The sequence below is a fragment of the Hipposideros armiger genome, unplaced genomic scaffold, assembly GCF_001890085.2.
Source record: "Hipposideros armiger isolate ML-2016 unplaced genomic scaffold, ASM189008v1 scaffold_238, whole genome shotgun sequence".
Lineage (NCBI taxonomy): Eukaryota > Metazoa > Chordata > Mammalia > Chiroptera > Hipposideridae > Hipposideros > Hipposideros armiger.
Window position 1 is genome coordinate 1,999,892 of NW_017731588.1, and position 11,378 is coordinate 2,011,269.

Here is an 11,378-nt window from a genome sequence, read left to right on the forward strand (position 1 = left end):
CCCGGTCCGGCCCATCCCCCTCCCCGCCGGCTCCCTGAGGCCCTGCCGGGTCGGGCTGCGGGCGGCCGGGCGCCGACGGCCGGACAGACGGGCGCACGCGAGAACGGACGGACGGACTCACGGAGGGCCGCGGGCACGCACGGCCCGGGCCGGTGCTCCGAGGCCCGCCCGGGAGGGCTGGGGCCGCGCTCAGGTGAGGTGACGGCGACGCTGGCCCGTAAGGGGTGGGCCCACCGGGCGTCCACGGTCCAGGCCCGGCTAGCTACGCTGGAAGGAGGCGCCGCCCGGGCCCGGCGCGGGAAAATGGCGCCGGCTGGCCGTGCAGCACGGCTTCTGTGCGGGCCTGGCCGGGAGCCGCCCCGCCCGCCCGCCGTGCTCGTGTCCCCGTCGCCATGTTGGGGAGCGGGCCCCGGGCCTGCGGGCGGGGGCGCTGGAGGGAGCGGAGGCCCGGCCGGGTTGGAGAGGGTGCCGGACGCGGGGTCTGGGGCGCTGAGGGAGTGCGGGGCCGGCCGGGGTCTGCATGCGGTGGCGTGCAGGTCCGAGGAACTGGCGGGACCCGGACGTGGGGTCGTGGCCAGGGTCGTGGACTAGAGATACTAGGTCCAAACGGAACCGGGGTCGGGGTCTGTGGGACTTGGATGAGCAGGACCTGGAACTGGGTTAGGCTATGGGCGGTGTTCAGGACCCCAGGGCAGGTAGGACCCAGAGGGGCGTGGGGTCCGAGCTCAGGCTGTCAGGGCTGTGGCAGTCCTTTGGGTGAGGAGGAAGGGGTTGATTAGAAATGGGGGCTCTTTGGGCACAGACGCGGGTGTCAGATTGGGGCAGTTCTTAAGAGTCGTGGGGCTGAATTGCAAGACCGTATAATTCCTAAGGGACTGAGGACATATGTACTCCCAGGATTGTCCACTCTCCTTTGGGGGAGCAACAATAAAACGGGGAGAGTTTGATAAGGAAAAGAAAAAAGGGGGTCTGGGGTTGGGTGCAGGAGCTGGCCAGCAAAAGGGGTGCAGAGAGTGGAACTGGTTGGCAAAAAGAGAGAGCCTTCATCAAGTTGGGGAGTTTGTGTGTGTCTTTAAAAGGAGGGACCGGGCTGTTTGTGGGCGGTGACCCAAGGTGTCTTCCCAGGAAGGGGACAGCCCACTGTTTTAAGAACAGGGTCACCTGGGGAGGTCATCAGAAAGAAGTTATTGAAGCCAGCAAGAATGGTGAAGAAGGAGTGAATATGTAAAAACTGCAGAGGCCTTAGAGATCATGTAATGATTTCAGATGATGTAGTGATTTTAGCTGAGACATGGAAAGGTAAAGTTGACTTCTCAAGATCTTAAAAGCTAGTGGCAGAGGAGGTTACTGGAACTCAGGTCTGCTGCCTCATTCAACATACTGCCTTAGAGGAATTCGCTTGCTGGGAGAAAAATGTTAAGAAGTCAAGCATGGCAGTTTATATCAAAGAACTCTTAATTTATTTTGTTTCTGTAATGAGTTTGTCACTTCAGAGGCTGAGAGGGATACCAAAAAAAGTATAGGTAACCAGCTATTTGATAATTTCTAGCCTACCTCCATTTGTGCAAAGAAGTTATCTTCAGGGCCCTTTGACTTCTAACTTTCTAGAGTTTTAAGAGATGCTCCTTCCCGCCTAGGTGTTTACAGCAAAAGGCCACACACACACACACACACACACACACACACACAAAAAAAAAAACAGTGAACAATGGTAGAAATCCAGGATCTCTGTCATCATCAAACTAATCTAACTTTGATCACAATAGAGAAGAGTTCAGAGTTCATATGGGTTATGGGAGAGTTCTGAGGGAAGCTATGCAAATCAGTCATGAGACACAGGGCTCCCATATAATCAAAAAGGACTTGCAACAAAAAGGGTGTGAGGACATTCATAGCAATAAGATTTTCAATATATATTTAGTATGTATATACCATATGTATATAAAGTAACATAATTCATTTGTTCTGGGTCTTTCTAATGCAGGAAGGCCTAACCTTGTGGGTGCCATGGGGGGATGGAGGGAGGAGAGGGAGAGGGGTGTCAAAGATGAAACTGGGAAGCTTTGGAGTCTGGTTGTGAAGGACCTTGCTAAGGAGTTTGGACTGGATCCTTAGCTGATAGGGAGGCATCCAAGGTCTTCGAGGAGGAGCCTGGATGATGAAGTTTAATTTTTAGGAGATAAATGAATATTCTTCAGGAGGGTGGACTGGAGAGCAGGGCAGAAGTAATGAGGGCTTGAACAAAGGCAGAGGCTTTGAGCATTGAGCATTAGAATTTTGGGGTGTTGATAATTGACGTTGTGAGTGGTGAGAAAGGGAATTTCTTAGATTTTTAGTTTGGGGTAGTGGCTGTCAAAGAGATTAAAAAATATAAAAGGAAAATGAGGTCAGAATTGTCACAGATAATAAGGAAGATGTTTTTTGGTAGAGTAATAAAGACTTTTGGAAACCATTGCAAAGCTGTCAAATGTGGTGTAGTTTTTGCTTAAGGAATCAGAGATGTTAGCAGACATAAAAGGCAGGGAAGGACAGAGAAAATATTCCTAGAGTATAGGGAAATCACAGCCATCTATGTTAGGGATCCTCAAACTGTGGCCCATAGGTCAAATCTGGCCTACCACCTGTTTATGTAAATAAAGTTTTATGGGAACACTGGCACACTCATTCATTAACATATTATCTTTGGCTGCTTTGACACTACCAATGGCAGAATTGAGTGGTTGTGACAGAAAATATATAGCTCACAAAGCTAAAACATTTACTATCTGACCCTTAACAAAGACGTTTGCCAGTTCCTGATCTATGTGTCTGCATGTTGGATGTTCAACTTCTGGTTTGCCATCCAGTTCCTATCCGATAGAGAAAAACCATCTAGGCTCGGTCCTTCTGGCTGGGTCCCCCATACACTGTGTACCTACAGCATGACATAGACCCCTAAATATTTTATATTGGTCAGTGATGCCAAGGTCTGTTTTGGGGTCTGCTGTGTGGCAACTGTGGAAGTGCCAGGTTTTTAGAACTTACACCATGCTGGGACTTGTTTTGCCATCATTCTATTGGGTTGTCTTTTTCAAAAGATGACTGTATATTTTCTGATTGTTAATCCTTTGTTGGTTACATGTATTACAGACGTCATTTCCCAGTTTGTTGCTGATCTTTTTAATTTCTTTAAGTTCTTTTGTTAAAAAGTTCTGAATTTTAATAGTCAAATTTATCAGTCTTTTCCTCTTCCAGGATTTTGAAGTTATTCTTTATATTATCTTCTTGAATCTCTATTGATTTGGTTTTGATTTAGATCGAATTGACTCGTGTGTGGTATGGTGTGAGGTAGGGCTAAGTTTCATTTTTCCCCCTTATGTATAATTAGTTATCCCAGCACCATTTATTGAATGGTCTCTGTTTTCAAATTGTGAGCTCTTTTAGTAGAGTCTGAGGTCCTAATTCCAGCTCCAATGCTTGTGACCTTGGACAAGTTGCCTCAGTTTCCTCATCTTTAAAATAGGATAATAGTATTTATCTCATAGGATCATTGTGAAGATTAACTGAGTTAATTCATGTACCATGTAGAACAGTGTGGCACCTACAAAATGCTTGGTAACATTAGCTGTTATTTAGTACTATTGTTCATTTCTGATTCCCAGCAATAAGCTGGGAATCATTATGCTGAACACAACTGTAGAATTGGTTTGCTTTTCAGGTCAAAGCAGTGGTTGAGATTAGGCTAAGTATTGCAGGAGATGCTTCCAGATGGTCGATTAGTTTTAGGCGTTCCCTTAGACCATCTACTGGGATGGAACTTCTACCCCAACAGTTCTGTAGCAGAAGATGCAGCCTGTGGTTGAATTTGACCTGCAGACACCTTTTGTTTGGCTCATGCAATGTTCTTAATATCTTAAAAATGTATACAAATTTCAGATCTGTCAACACCAAGCCCTTTATTCTCTCATAGGACTACATTAAAAGCCAAAGCTTTTAGGTGGAATGTGTGTCCTGGTTTTCTGTGCAGTCCTCACTACTCACTTCCTTTGCTCATTTACTTTTATCACTCTGTAGGCATTTAATTTTCTGGTTTTCACTTTACTGAGGTTTTAAATATTATCTCTCCTAAATCAATAAATGATTGGGATAGGGTCAAAATGGCCAGAAATTGACAGACGAGTCTGTGGGCAGGTAAAAAATAAATCTATTTCTAAGGCTGACTCATGCTTGATCATAATTAATAAAATAATTACTGAAATTAAAAGATGAGATGAAATTGAGTTCAAACCACCGGCTATTTAGGCATCTACTATATGCTGGGTACTACATTAGAAATGACCACATTGGTGATAGAAAAGAAAATTAGCTGGCCAGCTTTATGAAATAGTAGAGAAGAGCCCTTTTTACTTGTGATGTAGAGCTGTTTTCCAAGAAAGCAGTTGGATGACAGAGAGGAAATATAGGAATTCATTCATCTGTCAAACATTTATTGAGTCCTACCATGTACATTGGTCTAGAGCTCTGTAGGATACAAAGATGAATCTAGCCAAGGTTAAGTGTCATGTGGAGTGTATGTAATGTGTGGTGGAGCTGGGATATCAGAGAATGGTACCTGAAAGAGGTGGCCCTGGAGTGGGGCTGCCAAGAATGGTTAGGATCATAATACTTGGAGATGAGACAGTTTTTTGCACGCCGAGTGAAAGCATGCTTGTAGAAATGGGTGTTTAGGAGATAGTAAAGAGTCCAGTTTGGCTGAAGAACAAGATTATAGTAGGGTTGTTGTTGGAGTTAAGGTTGGAAATGGAAATTGAACAACTACAACAATAATAGTAGTAGCTGCTTACATTTTTTGCACTATTTGCCAGATAATGTGCAAAACATTTTATACATATTTCATTTAAACCTCACAACAACCCTTTGAGATAGGCACTATTTTTTATTCCTTTTTACAGATAAAGAAACCGAGGAATAGAGCTAACAATTGATGGAGAAAGAGCTTGAGTCCAGGCGGTCCAATTCCAAACCTTGTGTTCTCAGTCCCTGCATACTATACAGCCGAATCATGGAAGGCTTTGAATCCTTCTCCAAACTGGGAAGTTTGGACTTGATTGACTAAGTAATGGGGAGCCCACGAAAGTTTTTAGTCACATAATTAAAACGGTGTATTAGCAAAGTAAGCCTGGTAGTGAATTGTAGGAACAGCGTGGGGAGAAAGGAGAGAATGGAACTAGTTTACCCTCTCCCTCTTCGCTAGATTGGGTGCACCTTGAAGGCTGGGCCTGTATCTGTTCCTCCTTCCCTCTGGCCCCAACGTCTAACTAGTGTGTTGTCTGGCACATTCATTTATTTAAAAAAATTTCATCTTTTTCTAACTCACCTTATTCTAGAAAAACTTAAGGTGGCTGCCTAGGATCCCAATAAACATTTACTGAGTTAATTAATAGACAACTAGAGGTATATATAAATATGTACATAAAGGTAATATTATGGCTTTGTTGGGGGGAGTAATGCAGCCCTAAAATTTGGTGATAAGCTATATTTTATATATTCGAGTAAATCCTATAAAACAAAAGGCCAGAACCACATCTTCTTTGACTTGTGAAGAACTGTATATTCTATGTCAGTTAGACTATTAATGATCAGTTAATATTAACTATGTCAGTTAAAAAGCTGAACTCATAGAAACAGAGTAGAATGGTGGTTGCAAAGGGCTGGAAGGTAGGGGAAATGGGGAGATGTTGGTCAAAGGGTACAAACTTCCAGTTACAAGATGAATAAGTCCTGGGGCTCTAATGTACAGCATGGTGACTATAGGAAAGTATTATACACTCGAAAGTTGCTAAGAGAGTAGATAGATCTTAACTGTTCTCACCACACACACACAAAATGGTAATTATGTGAGGTGATGGATGTGTTAACTAACCTTATTGTTATACTTGTTATATATTTCTCCATATATACATTATCCATCTTGTTGTACACCTTAAACTTATACAATGTTATGTTCATTCTATCTCGATAAAGCTAGGGGGAAAGCTATGTCAATTACTGCTGTTAATGATCACCAAATTTAGAGGGTATTTATACTTCATATGGGCATTTAGGATTGTATTTAGCATTAACCAGCTGCAAATCCTCCCTCCCACACACTCAAAGGAGGCAAGGAAAGTTCCCATTAACCAGCCCTTTTACTGATATTGAACCATTGAATATGGAACTGATATTAGTTCCCTAGTACCATTTATGTACATTTTCTAAAGATCAGACAACAGCTGTCTCTCACATGAAGAAATAGTTGCAAATTTGTGAATCAAATTCCTGTTTTGGATTTTACTGAGGGAAATTGTTCATTAGGTTAAGTCTTTTGCCGTAATTTTAAAGGTTATATGGAAGTAAGGTTGTCCCTTCTATAAAATGCAGACTTTAAAAATTCAAACACTTGGAGAAATTCAAAGACACTATGGTTAACTACCAAATACCAGTAACGGTGAGAAGGTAGGCAAACCAGCATCTGCCTAGATTCAGATCAATGGACCCGAAATGATGGATTTGTTAAACATTCTTTCTCATTGTGGATATTAGTTAACAGTAGTATGTGCATACACATGCATCCACATATGAATGTGAAATATATTGCTATAACTAATATAAGTAAATCTAATCTAGAATTGCTTCCTAAAGAAAATAAGCCTTTTAATTGAGTTCTTTAAGGTTGTGTTTAATTCTTCAAGTATATGTGGAGATGACTCACTCAGAAGCATTGAATAAGTAAGTAAGTGTGGAGAAAAATTTGATTAGTTAGTATATGCTGACTGCCTACCAGCATTGAGAGACATATACAATTGATGAGTAATTAGTTTCTGCCTTCCAGGAAACTAATTCATCTGGGAAAGTGATGTGAACATAAATAAAAAGAGGGGAAAGGGTGGTTTAAATGAGATAGTAAATGCTATGGGAATACAGGAGAGAGACAGCGCTTCCACTCAGAGGATCAGGGAAGGCTTCATGGAGAATGGGGAGGATTACTTTCCTAGGTATAGTCACACACTGGGTGACTTAAAACAGCAAACCATTCTCGCACAGTTCTTGAGGCTAGAACCTGAATTCAAAGTGTCAGCAGGGCCGTGCTCCCTCTGAGACCTAGAGGACACAGTTCAACCCATGACAGGCGACATGGTACAGAGATGATACAGAGGTATTAAATTAAAATTTACTAGATAAAAGAAAGGGTTAGATTGCGAGAAGACGAGTTAAGGAGAGAAGAAACAGGGAATGATGGACATAGAAATAAGGAATATTTAGGAAATGAAATAATGAGAAGTCTGGTTTGCTGGTGTGTTGGAGTGGCGGAAAGATTAAAGCCAGAGTAGTTTCTTGGGGCCCTAGATGCCAGATCTAGGACAGTGGAATGTTTCTGAGTGGGAGCAGAATTGCACTGCAGAATTTTGAAATGGTGGATAGATAACTGATTCAAGCTTTAGGGAGATTTTGTGATCAGGTAATCATGGATAAGTAGACACCCTGAAGAAAAGCGGATGGTTGATCATTTAACACACCCAACTTCCCCCTCATTTGCCTACGCCAGTAACTTCACCAGGACAGTCAGGAAATCCCTCTTACATAAAAATACAAAGTAAAACCAAAAATAAAACAACAAAAACACCACAACAATAAACTTGGAGGGTTTTATAAGTCTCTTGGTCAGTCATCTGTGGTTGAGATACGTCAGCTTTTTAGGGTCTCTATTCAAAAGCCTCTCCATGGATTTCAGTGGTAATCACGTTGCTCTTGATTTTCCTTCAACTTTCAAAGTCACCTCTTTTTCATTTTGATTTTTTCTGAGACCTTTTCAGTTTTTCCATGTCTTTTTAAAACATCTGACTAATGGAAAGAATTGAGGAAGAGTCTGTACTGTAACAAGCCAATGATACATTCTTTTTCTGTGCCCTTTTAATGATAGTTATGTTGACTTTTTGTCTACAATAGGACTGTATTCAAATTGTGAAAACTTATCCAGATTGTTGTCAACAGTAGTCCTCAGGTACTTGTTCTTGTATGCAGTTCTTCCTGATTCTATATTTGCATTGTACATATGTTCTCTAAGAGTATGTTTCCTCATGCAGTTTTTAAATTATGTTTAAATATTAGACAAATAAGCACATAACTTCCTAGTCATCATATGCATATAGTCTTTAGAAGTTTAATTCGTATAGTTTTTATTGTCTTTTTTTAATTTAGCAATATATTGATGCACTTTTCCACTTGTATATATAGTTATCATTTTTAATGGATACATAACCAAAATTTAAATACTCTGGTTATTTGGCATTTGCGTGATTTTGAGTTTGTTTTTATTTTTGGTTTGCAATTCTAAATTCTACTGCTGTAACATCTCTTTATAAATCTTGTTTTTCCCCAGTTTTTTCTTAGAGTATTTTTCCTAAAATGATTCCATTAAGTCCAAAGATATCACTTTTTAGCCATGTTGTCAAAGTATTCTTTTTTTTTTTTTTAAGATTTTTATTAGGGAATTTGGGAGATGGGAACAGCGCTGGGGAGTTGGGGGAAGGGGAACAGACAAGTTGCTGTCCTTTTGTTCTTCAGTCTAGTTGTGGAGGACGTTGCTTCCCTGGCCCAAGTTGGCACCATCATTGCGCTCTTCCTAGGCGAGGCACATCAGTCGCTGGCTTCTGGATGGCCGCTCACTGCGGCTGCTGGCCGCTCATGCTGGCTGCTGGCTACATAAGGTAGACCATGGCAACCCACTGCCACAGGGGCTGCAGCCTAGCCGTCACCAGCGACTCACGGCAGCCCAGCTCCAGGTTGAGATGTTGTTCAGCATCTTAGCTGTGGAGGGCAGTGTCACTGGCCCTCATATGTGGGATCCGAACCGGGGCCCTCTGGCGTCCCAAGCCAGTTCTTAACCATCGCGCCGCTTGGCCGGCCCTCAAAGTATTCTTTAGAACAACCACTAGTTTATATAACCACTAGTTAATATTGGATATCATAATTTTTTTCTTCCAGTATAATAGTTGTACTTCACAGTTTGGGAGGGGTTATATTTTAAAGTTTTACTATAAAAATTTCAAAGATACAAAAAAAAAAACCAACCAGAAATTGCATACTAACCACCTTTTTGCCCATCTCCTATATTGAGCTTGTTGCCATATGCTTAATAATAAACTTATTCTGTTAAATTAAATCTTTTTTTAAAAAAGGCATCATGATACTATGCCTTAAATATTTTAGCACCCATCTCTTACAAATAAGGACATTCTCCTACATAATCACAATACCATATCACATCTAACAGAATTATCAGTAGATGGTATATTCAAGTTTCTCCAATTGTCTCCAAAATGTTTGAAGTGAAATCAAATTAAGGGCCATGCATTGCATTTGCATGTTACTATTTTTGGAATCTTTTTTTTTTTTTAACTGCAACAATTCCCATTTCTTGCCTGCTCCCTCACCTTTTTTTTCATAGTATTGATTTGTTGAGACCAGAGCAGTTTTCTTGTTGAATGGCCCACATTCTGGATTTATCTGATTGTTTTCTTTGTGGCATTTATCTTGTTCCTTTATTCCTTGTATTTCCCTAAACTGGAAGGTTTAAAGACTTGATTAGATTCTAAAGAATTGGTTAGATTCTAAAGACTTGATTAAATTCTAGTTAAACATTTTGGCAAAAATACTTAATAAATATTCTTTACATTGCACTATATCACAAGGTACGTAAATGTCTGGTTGTCCCACTATTGATGGTAACTTTGATCACAGAGTTAAGGTGATTGCCAGATCTTTCCATTGTGAAGTTGTACTTTTTTTCTTTTGTGACTAGCAAATATGTTTTTTACTTTTATCAATGATGAGCTTTTTTCCATTTTGTTTGAACTAATTTTCATATCACTTGACCATTTTGTCAATGTAGATTTATCTAGCATTTTCCTTTTAAGTTTGTACTGTGCATTTAAAATTTTTATTCAGTGTAACAAAGAATGGTGCATTGTTATAAAAGCTAAATTTCAAATGTAGTTAAAATAAAATATAATTTAACCCCAAAATGATACAGATTGTAAATATATAATGCGGCATTTCTTTGACAGGATCTTGTGATTAGGACACATTTGCTTTTTGAAAAAAACCCTTCTAAGCAGACAAACCTAAAAAATATAAAGCTATTGAATCAAAAGCTTATTTTTCTTTTCGAAATAGAAGTAAATCTTAAACTCATGAAAACCATTTTACATACGTACACAAAAAATACCCAGAATTTATTTTTATTCCTTGTCCTCTGAGTGTCTCATTTGGCTGTTTTTTAATACACCAATCTTTTAAATAATTATTTTTTCTTTCATTCCTATTAAAGATTTTTTTTCTTATTCCATTTCTTTTTTGTTTTACTCAAATAGTATTTTCTTTTCAAATCACAAAAACAGTACAGGCTAACTGAAACAAAGTGAACATCATTTGAGATGCATGAAGAAAAACTCCCCTCCAGTTCCTATCTTGCAAGCTACCCAAGTGTATAGCCTCGTGTTTCTGCCATATTATTCTCTATGCTCTTAGAAACACAGATATACATACTGATTCATTTGCTCTTATTACGTAAGATTATCATGATGCAATATGTATTCTACAAGTTCTACTTCTATATATATCACATATTTTCTTCTGTGTCATTAGATATCTAATTCTTCTTTCCAGCTGTGTAATATTCCATTTACATAAGTTTCAGACATTCAGCTTGTTTCTGATTTTTTTCCCCATCACAAATACAGACGTCCTTGTGCATAGACTGTTAAGAAATGGAGCTTTTACTTCTGCAGGATAAATTCCCAAATATGGGTTAAAGGATAAGCTTATTTCAGTATTGTGAACTGCCAGGTTATTTTCCATAAAGGTTGTTGGAGTTTATTCCCACTGGCATTGAGTAACAAGTATTTTTTTAGTTTTTGCCAATCAACTGGGTAAAAGGTGTTTTCTTATTTAATTTTAATGTCCCCGACCATTGATAAGTTGCATACATTCATCAGACATTTGCGTTCCCTATTCCATAAATCACCTTTTCCAGTTCTTTATGTATTTTTCTCTTGGGTTGTTAATTTTTTTACTTTTTAATCAAGCTTCAGGTGCTTTTGTGTATTTGGGATAACCCCTTTTGTCATATGGTGCAAAAATATATTTCCCCAGTCTCATTTAGCTTTTGACTTCGCAGTTTTTTTTGATAGACTATTTTAATTTCTACCTAATCATGTCTGTTGATCTTTTTTTTTTTTAAGATTTTATTGGGAAATTGGGGGAGGGGAACAGCGTTGGGGAATTCAGGAAGGGGAACAGACAAATTGCTGTCCTTTTTTTTCTTCAGTCTAGTTGTGGAGGACGTCCCTTCACTGGCC

General features: G+C 39.9%; 1 protein-coding gene across 11 annotated transcripts in view; it reads left to right on the forward strand.

Annotated features, from left to right (window-relative positions):
* The first annotated feature begins 6 nt into the window (after window positions 1-6).
* NCOA6 (nuclear receptor coactivator 6) overlaps window positions 7-11,378 on the forward strand; it is a 112,678-nt gene continuing 101,306 nt past the window's right edge. For all 11 annotated transcript variants that reach the window (XM_019655177.1, XM_019655180.1, XM_019655183.1 and 8 more), the window contains exon 1: window positions 7-193. The gene's annotated coding sequence lies outside the window, so the exon portion shown is untranslated. The remainder of the gene's footprint in view (window positions 194-11,378) is intronic.